We start from the raw sequence: 19,168 nt of genomic DNA, 5'->3' as shown, positions 1-19,168 counted from the left end.
GCATCATCTGCTGCTTGTCTATGACCAATATAGGTTTCCACTTGGAGACTAACATTGTTCATCATTGTGGCTGCAGGAGAAGACAGAATACAATTGGAAATAGTGTGGTGGAGGAGGAGGCCATCAAGCTGGCAAAGCAGCAAAGCGATGGCTCCATAGTTCATGGCGAGACGGGCGCTTACACAAGCAAGGGAGTGAGCATTTCCTGGGGCACAAGCGTGCCTTTGCTGCAATGGAACCATACCACTCAGCCAGTTACCACTGCATCAATGGAGCTGCTCAGAAAGTGTCGCTGTAGTGTCGCGATAACCGGAAATTAACCCTTTAATGTCTAGACCTTCTCGTGCAACTCAAGATGAGACAAGACCACAGGCTGATGACATGCCTCCAGATTCGCTGGCAACATGGGATATCCCGCAGCTTCAGCAATAGCTAAGGCAACATTTGGCAGAGATGCCACAGGCTTTGTGTACCCAAGCATGGGCGATGGAGGAGTTCATCCTGGCCTTGGATGCAGCACAGTCTCTTCCAGCTGTGCATCTAGTTTTCTGCATTCAGCGATTGGCGACCGTCATGGAAAGCCGATCCAGCAGACCAAGCAGATGCTGCCAGAACTGCACGCAGAACTTACAACATCACATTGTTAATTAACTCCATGTAGCAATGGCAGGTGAGAGTGGGTGAGTCACCGGGAGTCTCCACCAGGCCCATGTCCCTCTCAGGTCACTGGGAAGGTACATGTCTGCCCTATAAGATGAGGCAGAGTGGCTGGCTGAGGCCTGTTGGGGCTCCTCTCAGGATACTCCTGGAGTGGACAGTCGCTCCAAAGCTCCTCACCTGTATCATCTCCGAGAACAGAGGGATGTCCCTGCACCTGTCAGTATGCCAGAGGCCTGAAGTCTCAAGCAGCCAGAGAATGGCTGCCACGTTCATCCCAAGCCAGGGGCCAGCAAGGTCAGCAGCCTGCCTCCACCGCAGCTGACAGCATATGGGGAGAACCAAATAGAGCACCTGGAAAATATTTTAGAAGATGCATTTAGGGTTCACAGTTGAATGTGAATTTAATATGGATAGGGTTGCATGTGGTGTTAAATGGAATAAGGAAGGAATTCATTTCAACCCTTCCTCCCAAGGGGATGGAAGTGAGGGACTATGCCCCAAGCGAGCAAAGCTTTGTCCTTGTCATTTTGCACAGTGCTCCTGGGCGCTGCAGTGCAGAGGACTGAGGTGACAACAGGGCTGCTTAAATGTGACGCTTCATTGGTGCTATTCCAGAAGGTGGTAAGGCACAAATGAAATTTAAATGTATTGCGTGTATCTCATGGCGCTTTTCTTGGGGGCCTTCATCTGACACTCTCTGGGCATCATTCTTCTTCACATTCTCATCGTGTCCCACAATATCTTCACTGGTCAATGCCTCTCCCATCTGTGGCTTCAGGTGGAGCAGTGCACAGCAAGCCACCAGATTATGCGAGGACTTCGCTGGGGCATATTGAAGATCTCCACTGGATCGATCTAGGCACCTAAATCTCATCTTCAAGAGATCAGTGACCAGCTTGATGATCCCTCGTCTTGACCTACAGCAGGGATTGTACCTCTCCTCTGATTTCGTGCATGGATTCCTCGTAGGTGTCACTAGCCATGTCCTCAGTGAGTAGCTCTTGTTCCCAAGGATTCATCCCTGCGCTGGAGACATCCACTCCCAGGCAATTTGAGGCTCCAAGTACCCAATTAGGGCCTATACCACCTCCACTGCCGTCATGTGGAAGAAGGAGCGTTCTGCCGCCGAGTGGAAGCGCTGCCATGTGTGAAAGTGCGTCCTGCTAGTGGAGTTGGTGGGTTCCCTCATTTAGAAAATTCCCAAGGCACACAGAGGCGCCCCCTCCCCACCGCACCAACCCCCCAGCAGTGACAGCAACAACCAGGCAGGACACCACCAACTTCACTAGCATACCCCTCACCCCATTGCAGGGGTATGCCTGACTGGCTACCGCGACCCCAACCCCACTCACTTGAGTCCACAGGCCTTCTCTTTCTGAAGAGCTGTAGTAACCACGCTCCAATTAAACGTCATCTCTGGAAGTGGAAGTTCATCCTTCAGGGATGGTGTCCTCGACAGTGGGCAGGTAAGAGACTGCCCTCTGTGGAATGGCAATCGTGTTCAGTCGGAGGGCCGAGGCGAGGTCTTCAGACATCTTCCAGCCTGCCGTCAGGATCCCCAACACCAGAGTAAAATCCAGCCGGCTGGCCTCCTAGGGAAGCTTCGACAGATGTCCCGCCCCCTTGCCGCCACCTTTAATCAGGCGAGGCCCTACACGGCCGTAGTGTCCACGCACCATTCGTGGAATCGGTTAAATGAAATAAAATTGCAGTCTACTGGACCCATAATTACCTTATTTACCTTCCGGTATTGTAGATGTGCGAAGCCCACCGTCTGTGATGGCCATGGACAGTAAAATCCAGAACGGGCAACGAGAGGGCAGACTTCTTTTCCACCGTCTTCCCTCCCTATTTTATGCACCCCCGCATCACCAGCCCCCCGAACGCCCCCACACCCCCATCCCGCGACAGCCTGCGTTTCCATCTCAAAATGACCCTTTAATTCTGGCCTCTGTTTCCTTTTATTTTGCCAATCTTCGATTCATGCTAAGATATCATAACTGTTTTTGGTCTTTCATCAGGCGCCTTTCGAAATTATTGTTATAATACTGAAAATAACTGAAGAAAAGCTTAGAATTTACAGTGAAACTAAAGCTTCAACACGTAGACCAAAGTTTAGTAGGATGGTTCGTCCTCCAGCCTATGAGCTGAGAATCTTCCATACTAAATTCTTCAATGTAAAATGCAATCCAATTTTTCCACAACATTGGTTGTAATATCCTAAATTGAAATGAACACATGCAACAATCATCTCCACACATTCATGCTTCAATGCATCTTGGAAATATTGATCCCTGTAATGAAATGTAAACGAAAATTGGCAAATGTTGTGCTCCATTACAAGGTCTCAAGCCCAAGGAAGACAACGGCACAGGATTCTGCCTTGCCCATAGAAGTGGACAGAGAGGTGGTGGCAAGCAAAATGCCAGGGGACTCTGTTTCTGATGTCACGCTGGCTCCCTGCTATGTTTCCTCGGCGGGGACGGCCACAGTCTCGTCTTCCCATCCCAGGCCAATTAAAGCCCTTAAGTGCCTAATGAATGGGCACTTACGGGTTGCTTCCATTCTCCACCTCAATTTTGTTGAATGGGGAGGCGTCTGCTGCTGTTGGGAGATGCTGTCAGGTAAAGTGGGGTGGGGATTGGGGAGGCTCATTTGGAGGTATGAATCCATAGCTGTAGAGGGCCTGCAGGGAGCCATAACTGCCCCCACCAAGAAGACTCTTCTTCACAAACGCCCCCCACCAACCTGTCGGCGGGCCTAGAAACAATGGCCCTGTCAAACACAATGCCACTGAACACTCCGGCTGGAATTTAAGGTGGAGTAGGTGGCCACACCCACTGGCTGGCAAGCGGCGGTGAGGCCAGCTTGACCCAGCCTACAGGCCATGCTGCTATTCAGCATGGCTCAATCTCTGAATTAACGCAGTTTGATTTTTCGCCCCACTGAGGTGCGAAGTAGCTCCTCCAAGAGCAGCCGACCAATCAGAGTGCCAGAGGCTACTCAGTTCCAGCAGCGACACCGGGACAAGTGGCCACTGCTGGGCGGGAACCCAAAGAGAGAAGGATCATGGACATCAGCCTCCGAGAAACTAAGTGGGATCAACGGCAATCGAATATTCCCAGCAGGCAGGTGATGATTGTAACGTAAGGCAATGGGGTAGCCTGCGCTGTTCATCCATTGGGCACAGGGTGTCCTATCAGGAGTGCCCCCCCCCCATCCCGCAAGGAGACCAGGAGGCAATGCTAGGTGGCCTCGTTTGGTGTCGACGTGCGCAGTAAATGACCCTCGACTGGCCTGAAATGGCTTCAGGGTGAGCAGGCTGCCTTTCAATCCGCCACCACTGGTAAAATAACAGTGGGGGCAGGCAGGTGACAGGAATGTTGCCCGCCAGCCCCTCAGGCTCCTCGTCTGCTCTGGGGTTGGGCATAAATGTGGGGCCCAAGGGTCTCAGAGGGAGTGGAGCCGAGGAGTCTCGTTGCCTTCCAGCCTACCGCTGAGACTCCTATCACTGGAATAAAATCCAGTCCGCAGTTTTAAACCGTTCAATACCAAAAATATGTCTTAATTAATCGAAAAACAATATACATAAAGAGAAATCAACAAACCTAAAGCAATACAGATTAATAATTATAATAGGTTGAACAGAATAGAAAAGCATGCTGACACTGAAAAGAAAGCAGAATTCAGACTATTTCAGTCTTTCATTCGCATGATACTTCCCCAACGGTCAGAAACAGAGAACAAAATCCAATTGCCTTTTTCTTCAAACTAGAGTATGCAGCTTGTTTCTTTCTCACAGCAGTTTTAACTGTTGTTTTAAGCCTTTAAACGTATTTGTTTTAATCCAAAACCGCTTACGCCAGTCTTCCTTTCAGTTTTTTTTCTGAACGTTCTTGAGCAAGTCAGACTGTGTTGTCAATCTTGAGATAGGTCAGCAGCAAGTTCCATCCGGTTCTGCTCCCCCTTTTCTTGGATGGTATGTGGGCATAGTATTGGGTTGCAGTTTGGTATCCATAGATGTTCCAAGGTTGCTTCCAATCGGCTGCTGATACAAAGATCTTGCACAATAAACATAAGAACGTAAGAACATAAGAAATTTGAGCAAGAGTCGACTATGTAGCCTGTAGAGCCTGCTGCAGTATTCAATATGAGCATGGCTGATCTTCGGCTTCAACTCCACTTTTCTGCGCGCTCCCCATATCCCTTGATTTTCTGAGAGACCAAACATCTGTCAATTTCAGTCTTAAATATGTTAAACGATGCAGCATCCATCACCTTATTAAGTGAAGAATTCAATAGATTGAGAGTGAAGGAATTTCACTCAAGTGGTCGGCCGCTTGTGCTGAAAATGTAACCCCGTGTCGTGATTACCCATCCAGAGAAAATATCCAATCTACCTAAGGATGCTATTCTCACAATGCTAGGTGAGAGTACAAGATGTGAGGAGGGCATAAAGAGGCTTCAAATAGGTATAAACAGGTTAAATGAGCGCGCGACAAGGTGAAAGATGAAGTATAGTGTTGCGATATGAGAGGTTGTTCACTTTGGTAATAAGAATAGAAGAGCAGAATAGTTTTAAAAGGTGGGAAACTTGTAAATGTTGTACCAAAAACACACAACGTTAGAATGAAGGAAGGCAAATGGCATGATGACCTTTATTGCTGAGATTAGAATACAAGAATAAAAAGACATTGTTACAAGTGTACAGGACCTTGCTAAGACCATACCTAGAGAACTGTGCGCAGTATTTATCTCCATATGAAAGGAAATATATACTTGTATTGCAGACGGTAGACCAAAGGTTAACTACATTGGTTCCTTAGGATGAGGGATTGATCTCGAATCAAAGGCTGACTAAATTAGGTCTCTTTTCCCTGGAGTTTAGAAGAATTAGATGTGATTTCAATGACACATACAATACTCGAAAGGGGCTTGACAAAGTGGACAGTGAGAGATTGTTTCCCCTACCTAGAGTATCTAAAACACATGGGGCAGTCGCAGGATAAGGGGTTAATCATTTTGGACTGAGATGAGGAGACATTCCTTCACCCAGGGGTTCTAAATCTTTGCAATTCTTTACATCAGATGGTTGTGGATTCTCCATCATTGAATACATTTAATGCTGAGAAAGACGGAGGTTTGGGACTGAATTTTCTTACCGAGTGGCAGACGATCCAGGCGGTGGGACGTCCAATAAAATAATGATGGAAAGCTTCAAAACTGTTGTCTTGACCTTAGTTCCATAATTTCTGAAGGGCGTCTGGTATAGAAAGAAAATCAGCATCACAGAAAAGTGATGGCTGACCACCAAACGGTCAGTCGGCGCAGGCAGGTACTGCAGGAGTACCCTGTGGACAGCCCTCTCCAAAACAGATATACCACTTTGGATACTGTTGAGGGGATGACCTATCAGGAGAAAGCAGCAACAGCCAAGTTCGTGACAGCACGCAGGGCTCTGTGGCACAGCGGGGAGGAAAAGGGGTGTAAGAGCTATAGTGATCGGGAATTCTATCGTCAGGCATGCAAATAGGCGCTTCTGTGGCCGCAAACGAGACTCCAGGATGGTACAATAAAAGCAAAATACTGCGGATGCTGGAAATCTGAAATAAAAACAAGAAATGCTGGGACCACTCAGCAGGCCTGGCAGCAGCTCTGGAAAGAGAAGCAGAGTTAACGTTTTGGGTCAGTGACCCTTCTTCAGAGGTAGTTCCGAAGAAGGGTCAGTGACCCGAAACGTTAACTCTGCTTCTCTTTCCACAGATGCTGCCAGACCTGCTGAGTGGATCCAGCATTTCTTGTTTTTACTCCAGGATGGTATGTTGCCTCCCTGGAGCTCGGGTTAAGAATGTCTCGGAGCGGCTGCAGGACATTCTGAAAGGGGAGGGTGAGCAGCCAGAGGTCGGGGTCCATATTGGTACAAACGACAAACCCAGGAAAAGGGATGTAGTCCTGCAAAGTGAATGTAGGGAGTTAGGAGAAGGTTAAAAATCAAGACCTCTAGGGTTGTAATCTCAGGATTACTCCCTGTGCCACGTTCTAGTTAGGGTAGGAATATGAGGATAGGGCAAATGAATGTGTGGCTGAGGGGATGGTGTAAGCGGGAGGGCTTCAGCTACTTGGATCATTGTGATCTCTTCTGGTGCAGAGGTGACCTGTACAAGAGCGACAGGTTGCATCTGAACTGGAAGGGGACAACTATCGTTTCGGGGAGGTTTGATAGTAATACACAGGAGGGTTTAAACTATTCTGGCAGGGGGCTGGGAGCCAAAGAAGTAGTCTCTCCGATGAAGAGCGTGGAAGGTCTTGTAGGCTAAACTTCATTTACTTTAATCCAAGAAGGCTTACATATAAGGCAGATGAACTCTGAGCATGGATCGGTACATGGGAGTGCGATATTATACCTATTATGGAAACGTGGTTGAGGGATGGACAGGACTGGCAGCTCAATGTTCCGGGTTACCGATGCTACTGGCGTGACAGTGGTGGAGGTAAGAGAGGTAGGGGAGTTGATTAGGGAGAACATCACGGCAGGACTTAGAGAGGACATTCCGGGGGGAATGTCCAGCAAGGCCATACAGCTAAAACATAGAAATAAGAAAGGGGTGATCACTTTGATGGGATTATACTATACGCCCCCAATAGTCAGAGGGAATTGGAGGAGCAGATATGGAAGGAAATCATAGATAGGTGTCGGAATTATAGGGTTGTAATAGTAGGTGATTTTAACATTGCTAATATTGAATGGGACTTCCCTAATGCTAAGGGATCAGATGGGGAAGAATTTGTTAAGTGTGTCCAGGATAGTTTTTTGAAGCAGAATGGGGATTGTCCAACTAGAGAAGGGGTTACACGCGACCTCCTCTAAGGAAATGAAGCTGGGCAGGTGTCAGTGGGGGAGAACTTTGGCAAAAGTGACCATAACTCTATTAGCTTCAAGCGTACCGCAAGGATCTGTTTTGGGGCCACTGCTGTTTGTCATTTTTATAAATGACCTTGATGAGGGTGTGGAAGGGTGGGTTAGTAAATTTGCGGATGACATGAAGATCGGTGAAGTTGTGGATAGTGCCGAAGGATGTTGTTGGTTACAGAGGGACATAGATAGGCTGCAGAGCTGGGCTGAGAGATGGCAAATGGAGTTTAATGCGGAAAAGTGTGAGGTGATTCAGTTTGGAAGGAGTAACAGGAATGCAGAGTACTGGACTAATGGGAAGATTCTTGGTAGTGTAGATGAGCAGAGAGATCTTGGTGTCCAGGTACATAAATCCCTGAAAGTTGCCACCCAGATTAATAGGGCTGTTAAGAAGGCATATGGTGTGTTAGCTTTTATTAGTAGGGGGATCGAGTTTCGGAGCCACGAGGTCATGCTGCAGCTGTACAAAACTCTGGTGCGGCCGCACCTGGAGTATTGCGTGCAGTTCTGGTCACCGCATTATAGGAAGGATGTGGAAGCTTTGGAAAGGGTGCAGAGGAGATTTACTAGGATGTTGCCTGGTATGGAGGGAAGGTCTTACGAGGAAAGGCTGAGGGACTTGAGTTTGTTTTCGTTCGAGAGAAGGAGGAGGAGAGGTGACATAATAGAGACATATAAGATAATCAGAGGGTTCGATAGGGTGGATCGTGAGAGTCTTTTTCGTCGGATGGTGATGGCAAACACGAGGGGACATAGCTTTAAGTTGAGGGGTGATAGATACAGGACAGATGTGAGAGGTAGTTTCTTTCCTCAGAGAGTAGTAGGGGCGTGGAACGCCCTGCCTGCAACAGTAGAAGACTCGCCAACTTTAAGGGCATTTAAGTGGTCATTGGATAGACATATGGATGAAATCGAATAGTGTAGGTCAGATGGTTTCACAGGTCGGCGCAACATCGAGGGCCGAAGGGCCTATACTGCGCTGTAATATTCTATGTTCTATAGCTGTGGAAAAGGTTAGGATTGATCCTCAAGTTGAAGTCCTACATTGGGGGAAGGCTAATTTCAATGGCATCAGACAGGAACTCTCAAAAGTTGAATGGGAGAGGCTGTTTATAGGTAAATGGACGTCTGGCAAGTGGGAGACTTTTAAAAGTGAGACAGGAAGAGTTCAGGGCCGGCATGTTCCTGTTATATTGAAGGGCAAGGCTGGCAAGTTTATGGAACCTTGGTTGACGAGGGATATTGAGGACAAAGAAGAAGGCATATGTCAGGTATGGGCAGCTGGGAGCAAGCGAGTCTCTCTAAGTATAGCGGTTGTAGGATTACACTTAAGAAGGAAATTAGAAGGGTGAGAAGGGGCCATGAGATTTCCCTGGCAGAAAAGATAAAGGGGAATCCTATAAGATTCTATAAGTATATTAAGAGTAAAAGGGCAGCTCGGGAGAGAGTAGGTCCCGTTAAGTATCAGTGTGGTAATCTATGTGTGGAGCGAAGGGAAATGGGCGAGGACTTAAATGAATCCTTCTCGTCTGTATTTAACTTGGAGAAGGTCACGGAAGCTAATGGGTTCAAGTGAGGGAACACCGATATCCTGGAGCATATCAACATTACAAAGGAGGAGGTGTTGGAGGTTTTGAAGCACATTAAGGTGGATACATCCCCAGGGCCTGACCAGGTGTGTACTTGGATGCTATGGGAAGCAAGGGAGGAGATTGCTGGGGCCCTGGCAAAGAGTTTTGGACCATCGTTAGCCACAGGTGAGGTACTGGAAGATTAGAGGATAGCTCATGTTGTGCCTTATTTAAGCAGGGTAGCAGGGATATGCCAGGGAACTACAGGCCTGTGAGCCTTACATCAGTGGTGGGAAAGTTATTGGAAGGGATTCTGAGAGACAGGATTTATATGTATTTGGAAAGGCATGGGCTGATTATGGTAAGTCAGCATGGTTTGTGCGTGGGAAATCATGCCTCACGAACTTGATTGAGTTTTTTGAGGAGGTGACCAAGAGGATTGACGAGGGCAGGGCAACGGACGGTGTCTACATGGACCTGTGAAAGGCCGTTGACAAAGTCCCGCATGGTAGGCTGGTCCGGCAGGTTCGAACACATGGGATCTCGGGTGAGCTAGCCAATTGGATACACAATTGGCTTGGTGATAGGAGGCAGAGGGTCGTAGTGGAGATTTGTTTTTCAGATTGGAGGCCGGTGACAAGTGGTGTGCTGCTAGGATTGGCGCTGGGCCCTCTGTTGTTTGCCATATATATTAATGACTTGGATGTGAATGGAGGGGGCATGATTCGGAAGTTTGCAGATGACACCAAAATTGGTGGCACAGTGACAGTGAAGAAGGTTGTCTAAGGTTGCAACAGGATATAGATCAACCGGGAAAGTGGGCAATGGATTGGCAAATGGAATTTAACGCAGACAAGGGCGAAGTGATGCATTTTGGGAAGATGATCCAGGGCAGGACAGATACAGTGAATGGCAGGGCCCTGAGGAGTATTGTTGAGCAGAGAGACCTTGGGGTGCAAGCACATAGTTCCCTGAAAGTGGCAACACAGGTAGACAGGGTGGTGAATAAGGCAAATGGCATGCTTGCCTTCATTGGCCGAGGCATTGAGTACAAGAGTTGGGACGTCATGTTACAGTTGTACATCACGTTGGTTAGGCCACATTTGGAGTACTGTGTGCAGTTCTAGTCGCTGCACTACAGGAAAGATGTGACTATGCTAGAGAGGGTACAGAAAAAGATTCACAAGGATGTTGCCTGGTTTGGAGGCTTGAGTTATAAAGTTATGAAGAGAGATTGGATATGCTGGGCCTGGTTTCCCTGGAGCGAAGGAGGCAGAGAGGAGTCATGATAAAGGTATATAAGATTATGAGAGGCATAGATAGGGTAGATAGTCTGTTTTTCCCATGGTAGGGTTGACTAAAACTGGAGGGCATAGATTTAAGGTGAGAGGGAGGAGGTTTAAAGGGGATCAAAGGGGTACATTTTTCACACAAAGAATAGTGGCTATCTGGAATGAGCTGCCGGAGGAGGTGGTGGAGAAAGGAACAGTAGAAACATTTAAGAGGCATCTGGACAGGTACTTGAATGAGAAAGGCATAGAGGGATATGGAGTTAATGCAGGCAGGTGGGATCAGTATAGATATGCATTATGGTCGGCATGGACGCAGTGGGCCGAAGGGCCTATGTCTATGCTGTACGACTGTATGACTGTATGACACTTCAAGGTGGCGGCAAGGTAATTAAGCAATTAATTAAATCATCGTAAATATGGTAATTAGTTAATGTTATGGGCCAAATGGAATTTTGGAAGAGCTGCAAGGGGATTAATTGGCTTCAGAGCCTCGACAGTTGTAAGGAAATATGAGGCGTTAGGGACGTCAGGGCCAGTTGCAGCAGGCAGCCATTAGTACAAAGGGAAGAGTCGGACAGTGTGGGCACTGCCATTGACAGCTGGGAGCAGATCAAAAGTATATTTAAGCATGATGGCTTCAGTGTCACAGTGCCAACCTTCAAGAGGCGCTCCTGGGAGTTTCGGAAGTTTAAGGAGGCCTGGGGCGTCTGGGGAAGAAGGTCTTGGAATCTCTGGTGAGGAGAAGCATCAGAGTTGTAAGTTGCAGTTGCTAACAGAGAGAGTAGCAGCAATAACCTGTAGTCCATCAGGAGCCTCACCCTCGGGTGGGGACCGTAGGAGGAGGGCACAGAGTGTCACAGCTTGCTGTCATCAAAATGGTGTAACCACCAGAGGGGGTCTATCGTGCCAGAGTCAATGACTATCACATGTCAGTGCAGCAGTGTCACCAAAGAATCTGACGTCCAGGAAGCCCATCACAGAGCTGTTCACCATGATGAAGGATGAGCCCAGGTTCATGGACAATGGTGGGTACCCTATACCAGTGGTGCTGAAGGTCACCGTACCATTGAATTTTTATGCCTCAGGATAGTTTCATGGATCTTCTGGAGATGACTCAATGAGTCATCAAGATGGTCACCAGTTCCATGTTCAGGAGGGCCAGCTAATTCATCGTCGTCAACACTGATCTGTCCAGTCAGGCTGAGAGGGCTGTAAGATTCGGCGCCATGGATGGATTCCCCCGCTGCATGGTTTGATCAACTGTACATATGTTGCCATCAGGACACTTGCAAAGCAGCCTTCATGAACAGGAAGGGCTTCCACTCCATCAATGTCCAATTGGTCTCCCACCAATACGAAGGATCCATCAGGTCATAGAGTAGAGTCATAGAGACATTTCGAGGCCAAGTCAGTTCTCCACAGACCTATACGGTCAGGCCCACTCACCTGTTCAATCATCATGCAAGTTTATTTCCTTTTGGTAGCCATCTAATTTCCTTTTGAAGTCATTGGTTGTCTCTGCTTCAACCACGCTTGTGGGCAGCGAGTTCGAAGCCATTAACTCCCGCTGTGAAAAAAAAAGTTCTTCCTCACATCCCCCTGCATCTCTTGCCAAAAGCCTTTAATCTTTGTCCGCTGCACCTTGTACTATCAGTTTATGGGAACCGGTTTTCCTTTTGTAACTTATCGAAGCCTGTCATAATCTTGTACTCCATTATTAAATCTTCGCTCAATCTCTTTTATTCCAATGGGATCAACCGCAAATTTTCTATGCTAACCTTGTAACTAAAATCGCCCCATCCCTGGCATGATTCTGTTAAATTTTCTCTGCACCCATTCAAGGACTCTCGTATGCTTCCCAAAGGGTGGTGAACAGAGCTGGGTGCAATTCTGCAGTTGGAGCCTAACTAGAACTTGATAAAGGTGCAGCATAACTTCGCTGCTTTTGCCTACACTGCCCCTATCTATGAAGCCCAAGATCTCATTCACTTTACTAACCGTACTGTCGATTTGTCCAGCTGCCTGTATTGCTTTTGATCTGACCGTCTAGAATTCCATATATTTTATAAATGGCCCTACTAACTGGAAGAAAGCAAATGTAATACTATGTCCAAAAAAGAGGAAAAAAGGAAACAGGAAACTACAGACCAATTAATTCCAGGGAAAATACTAGAATCCATTATTAGGAATCAGGTATCAGGGCATTCAGAAAATACTAATATAATTGCGGACAAAGTCAACACAGATTTATGTAAAGAAAATCATTATGGCAGAGCTTTTTAAGGGCTGCAACTAATAGGATAGCTAAAGGAGTAAACAGAGCTGTAGAATTGTTCAGCACAACTTCTCTACTTTTGTACTGTATGCCTCTATTGATGAAGCCAAAGATCCATATGCTTTTCGAACCACTCTCTCAATATGTCCTGCCACCTTCAAAGATCTATGCAAATAAATCTTCTGACCTTCTGTCCCTGTGTACTTTTGGAACTGAGCCATTAAGTCTACAGTGCCTATCCCATGTGTCAAAATGCACTACCTCACATTTGTCCGTATTAAATTTAATCAGCCACTTCGCCCGTTCTGCTAACCGATATATGTCCTGTTGCAGTTGATTTGTATCATCCTCACTGTTTTTCATACCTCCAAGTTTTGGAAGTCTTGGGAATTTTTCAAACTTTTGCTCTGTGTTCCAATATCCAAGTCCGAGCCCTGACCATTGGGAATACCACTGTCTATCATCCTTCAGTTGGAAAAACAAGTATTTACCACAACTAGCTTTTTCTGTATGATCTCAAGACATCCCAAAGTGGACAACAAAATTTATTTTAGTTTCATAGAAAAAATGCAAAACAATGACCACAGACCCACTGTCTCCCATATTCCTGTATCCATCCAAAGCAATTTCCGCGGCCCTTATCTCTCCCCGTAGCTCTCTCCCAATCCAGGTTTAATCAAGCTGCCCTGCTCTTTCTCATAGCACGGTGCCAGTCCCAAACCAATTCCACTACTCCACACTCTCCATCGGCATCAATGCAAAGAAAATCACTTCGGCAGCCTTTCTACACAGTCTTGTGTCAATCTCAAAAATCAACTGACTGCCACCACGCTCTCTCCATAGGCCTTTAAAATCCATAAAGTATCTCATTACCATGCCCTCTCCTCATAGCAATTTATAACAAATCCCACTGTCTGCCATCTCGGTATAGCTTTCTTCTGAGCCTCAAACTGATCCCAGTGCCCGTTAACTGCTCAGAAGCCTGTATCAATCCCAACTTGCGATTTGAAGCCTGTGACCAGTAAAGTCGGGTCCGGTCGGGGTCGGGCCGCGTAGCTGGCATGTCCATCAGTACATTGTAAAGACCTGCCACCCGTCCCGACGCTGACGGGATCGGAGGACATGTGTCGGGTTCGGATCGGGTCGCACTTCCGGTTCCAGCATTTGGGCTCGGTCCGGTTTCCTTTGCAGACCTTTACCTCACATATAAAGCTATATAACAGGGCATTGCAGTGCTTTCGTGAACAGCGGTGTACCGCAGGGATCGGTGCTGGGATCCTTGTGTTTGTATTGTACATTAATGATTTAGACGTGAATACAGGTGGTATGATCATTAAGTTTGCAGATGACATGAAAATTGGTGGTGTGCTAAATAGTGAGGAGGAAAGCTTTAGATTTCAGGACGATCTCGATGGGCTGCTAAGATGGGCGGAGCAGTGGAAAATTGAATTTAATCCTGAGAAGTGAGATGTGATGCATTTTGGGAGGACTAACAGGACAATGGAATATACAATGGATGGTAGAACCCAGGGAAGTACAGAGCGTCAGAGGGACCTTGGTTTACTTGTTCCAACATCACTGAAGGCAGCACAACAGGTAGATGAGGTGGTTAGGTAGGTTAATGGCATACTTGCCTTTATTAGCCGAGGATTAGAATATAATTGCAGGGATATTATGATGGAGCGATATAAAACGCTAGTTAGGCCACTGCTGGAGTACTGTGTACAGTTCTGGGTACCACACTATAGGAAGGATGTGATTGCACTGGGGAAGGTGAAGAGGAGATTCACGAATATGTTGCCTGGGCTGGAGCATTTCAGCTATGAAAAGAGACTGAAAAAACTGGCGTTGTTTTCCTTCGACCGAGCAGGCTGAGGAGAAATATGATTGAGGTATACAAAATTATGAGGGGCATTGATTGCTCAGACAGAAATAAACATTTTCCCTTAGCAGAGGTGTCAATAACCAGCGGGCATAGATTGAAGGTAAGGAGCAGAAGGTTTAGAAGGGATTTGAGGGGAAAAAAGTTTAACCCAGAGGGTGGTTGGAATCTGGAATGCACTGCCTGAAGAGGTGTAGAGACAGGAACCCTCACAACATTTAAGAAGTATAGATGAGCACTTGAAAAGTCATAGCAGACACGGCTACGACCCAAGTGCTGATAAATGGGATTCGAATAGTTAGGTGCTTGATGGCTGGCAGAGACACGATGGGCTGAAGGGCCTGTTCCTGTGCTGTATAACTCTATGATTCTATGGGTTGGATTTTATGGAAGAGGCAGCGCTTCCACAACTGCACTGAACCGCTGGAGGAACCATCCCACGGCCACCTCCTGCCCCTTAACAGTGATCCGTCATAGTTTTCAAGCCTAAGTGTCCCACGCTGGCATCCCCGTCCCTTTGAAAACTAACGATCCAGTCCCCAAGAGCAGCTGACCAATCCCAGGGCTGGCAGCTCAGAAGTATCGGCAACGTCACAGGGAGCAGTGTCCACTTCCGGTATTGCTTTGGTTCTTGGACCTTGATCAAGCGCTGGAACCTCATACCTCAGTTGAGTGACGTGGGGTCGCAGGGGCCAGTCTGGAAGGATCCAGCCAAGGTTTGAGAGGTGATCGTAAAGCCCAGGGGGAGGAGTGTCCTGAGAGCTGCATTTTTTTAAAGCTAGGGACATGCGTTGGCCACAGATTGTCCACAGAAAAGGCACTCCCCAAGCCAACAGGGAGAGCGCCTTGATTTCCAGGGTAACCTTCCAGCAGGCAAAGTCAGTCCCAACCGCTGCTTCGTTCTCAGTGGCGGCGGGGAAGGCCCTTAAATGACTGGTAAAATGCCACTTATGGGCTTCAATTTACCACTGGGGGGAAGGCCATTTTTGGTCTATTCTACCCGCAGCAAGTTCGCTAGAAGATGTGTGACGATCAGCCCTCCTTCCCCGCCAGATGTCACTATTTTATCGGCCCCGCGCACCTCTGAACAAGCCTCATGGGGGCCCATAAATTCCAGCCCTGTGGGTTGTTGAGCTATCCAGAGATACCAGAGAAATGAACCCTGACATAGCAAATGAGATGCAGAGGATACGGGAGGGGGGGTGGGGTGGGGGTGGGGTCGCACTGAGTGGCACAGTGGTACGGTGGTTAGCATAGCAACCTCACAACTCAAGCGGCCCAGGTTCGGTTCTGGGTACTGCTTGTGCGGAGTTTACAAGTTGTTCCTGTGACTGTGTGGGTTTTCGCTGGGTGTGTCGGTTTCCTCCCACAGTTGGAGATTTGCAGGTTGATAGGAAAATTGTCCCTCGTATAAGTACGGGGGGGTGGAGTCGGTAGGGACTATGAGATTAATGTAGGACCAGTTTAAATGGGTGGTTGTTGGTTGGCACAGACTTGGTGGTCAAAAGGGCCTGTTTCAGTGCTGCATCTCTCTATGATCAAATCAGCATCAGAAAATTAGCAGCTTTATTTCCACATTAAATACATACTTGCCACAAAATGTTTGTGACACTCTGTCAATAATCCTGGGGTATAGCCTGAGATAGACTTGAATATGATGCTATCATGAAGATTCTCGTCTACAACAGACAAACATAAGGCCAACGCCTGCAAAACACTTCTCAAGTGACTGATGCTCAGCAGTAAATTTCACTGTTTGCACCATTGGTGCTGGAAGACATTTCTTTCTGACTCTGGTAAAGGACCTTTACCTGTTGATCAATTGGGATATTTGTCTCTTTGATACAGGAAGGTCGTCTGTCTGCAAATTGGGACGCTCGATTTCTCTATACAGGCCAGAAAACGAAAACGTGCCTCCTGTTCACATTTAATCCATTGACAGCAGGTTGTTGGAAAGATTGTCGTGGAAATCATTGCTTTCTGAATGTAAGGCAGGCTAAAGGTAGTCGGATACGACATAATTATTTCTGGACTTTATTATATTCATCATGTAACTAATTTTACTGTTACATTCATAGAACATTGGCATAGAACATAGAACAGTACAGCACAGTACAGGCCCTTCGGTCCACGATGTTGTGCCGAACCTTTAACCTACTCTGAGATCAAACAAACCACCTACCCTTCATTCTACTATCATCCATGTACCTATCCAAGAGTAGCTTAAATGCCCCTAATGTATCTGCTTCTACTACCATCGCTGGCAGTGCATTCAACGCACCCACCACTCGCTGTGCGAAGAACCTCCCTCTGACATCTCCCCGAAACCTTCCTCCAATCACCTTAATATTATGCCCCCAGGTGATAGCCCTTTCCACTCTGGGAAAAAGTCTCTGACTATCCACTCTATCTATGCCTCTCATCATCTTCTACCCCTCTATCAAGTCACCTCTCATCCTTCTTCGCTACAAAGAGAAAAGCTCTAACTCCCTCAATCTTTCTTCGTAGGACATGCCCTCCAGTCCAGGCAGCATCCTGGTAAATCTCCTCTTCACACTCTCTAAAGCTTCCACATCCTTCCTATAATGAGGCGACCAGAACTGAACACAATATTCCAAGTGTGGTCGAAGCAGGGCCTTATGGAGCTGCAGCATAACCTCGTGGCTCTTAAATTCAATCCCCCTGTCAATGAAAGCCAACACACCAAACGCCTTCTTAACAACCCTATCAACTTGGGTGGCAACTTTGAGCGATCTATGGACATGGACCCCAAGGTCCCTCTGTTCCTCCACACTACCAAGAATCCTGTCTTTAAGCCTGCATTCTGCATTCAAATTCAACCTTCCAAAATGAATCACTTCACACTTATCCAGGTTGAACTCCATCTGCCACATCTCAGCCCAGCTCTGCATCCTGTCAATATCCCGTTGCAACCTGCAACAGTCTTCCACACTATCCACAACTTCAGCAACCATCGTGTCATCGGCAAACTTGCTAACCCAGCCTTCCACTTCCTCATCCAAGTCAGCGGATATTGCAAAATATGCTTCAACTTTACCCTGAATTTACTCTGAGTCACTGTATAAATAAATGTGTTTGTGCAACAGCTCAGAAGTTGAAGCATGTTTGCATGTTCTCGGAGAATAAACTTGGGGTCACTGAAGCCTTTGATTTTATAACCATTTGTGAACCTGTCATAAAAGAATTGGACAAAATACGTCATCCTCAACAGTATGAAACTGCCCGAGATGGCAAAGAGTAAAACGATGGACTTTCTCCGGTTTTGCATTTCTGGATCACCCTGATTCTCTCCATTGATCTGGGCCCGGAAACTTCTGTGGACTCTACTGGCCACGAGAATGTGTCTGACGGTCTAAGCATCGAGAAACAGAATCAGAAAGAATGGGAGACAAGGAGTTAAAATACGGTCAGTCCAATGAAAAGCAGCCCAACTTGGTGAAGTTTAACGGATTTGCTTCAGTCTGCAATACCACGGGCCATTATTTATTATGTATATTGGTTCGTGTATAAAGTACCAGGGTATATTGATTAAACAACTAAGCTCAAAGACCATTCCTATAATCACGGCCACCACTTTCTCTGTGCAGAATTTTGTTTTCAACTTTTTGCAACAAATGGCCACAAATCGATCGAAGGTAAAAGTGACCGTCAACCAAACTGAGCTGTCTCTGGATGCATAAATTAATGTAATGATGAGACGGCACAGTGGAGTAATGGACAAGAAGCTTTTTGGAAAATAAACAGCAGGAATCCGGTTTAATAGCACGGCAGTGATCATTACTGGCAAATCCGTCACAGCCATGGACAGCAGATACCGAGTGATCCATCTGGAGAGACCGCACCTCCCTCGGGACAGGATCACCAGCGCCACTCAATTAACTGTAAGAGAGAGGTGGGAGAGAGAGAAAATAGATTAGACTTGCAGTAGGAGTAGGGTGTTGATTGGATCAGCAGATCAGGTATGGTTTCATTGAATGTCCAAACAGGCTCGAGGCTCATGCCCGACTTTGTTTCTTATGGTCCAATGTCTCAGATTTAATACTGCAGTGATGGGAACTGATGTCAGTTTCCAAACCAAAGCTGTGCCAAACAAATGGTCTCAGTTGAATGAAACAAAATATAGACATTCATAATGAAAGCAAAGGCATTAAAGAAATAGAAATTTCAATGAAATGAAAAATGGTCAGTCGTGCAATGGTGAATACAGTCATAGGAACATAGGAGTACAAGAACATCAGTAGACAACTTAATCCCTCGAGCCTGTAGGTCATTCAATGAAATCATGCCTGATTTCTTATCTAATTCCATATACCTGCCTTTGCTCCATATTCCTTACTGCCTATGATTAACAAAAATCTATGTGTGGCAAATCTAAAGCTAATGATTGGTTTAGAATCAGTTAACATTTGCAGAACAGAGTTGCAAACTTCTACCATGTGTAGACTTGTTTCCTAAATTCACATCTAAATGATTTGGCTCTGATTTGTAAACTATGGCCCCTATCCCAGCATTCCCAACCTTAGGAACATTTTCTCTGTATCTATCTATCCTACC

The sequence above is a fragment of the Heterodontus francisci genome, chromosome 34 (assembly GCF_036365525.1).
Source record: "Heterodontus francisci isolate sHetFra1 chromosome 34, sHetFra1.hap1, whole genome shotgun sequence".
In the NCBI taxonomy this organism is placed as follows: domain Eukaryota; kingdom Metazoa; phylum Chordata; class Chondrichthyes; order Heterodontiformes; family Heterodontidae; genus Heterodontus; species Heterodontus francisci.
The sequence above is the reverse complement of the archived record's forward strand: the minus strand, read 5'-3'. Positions refer to the sequence as shown.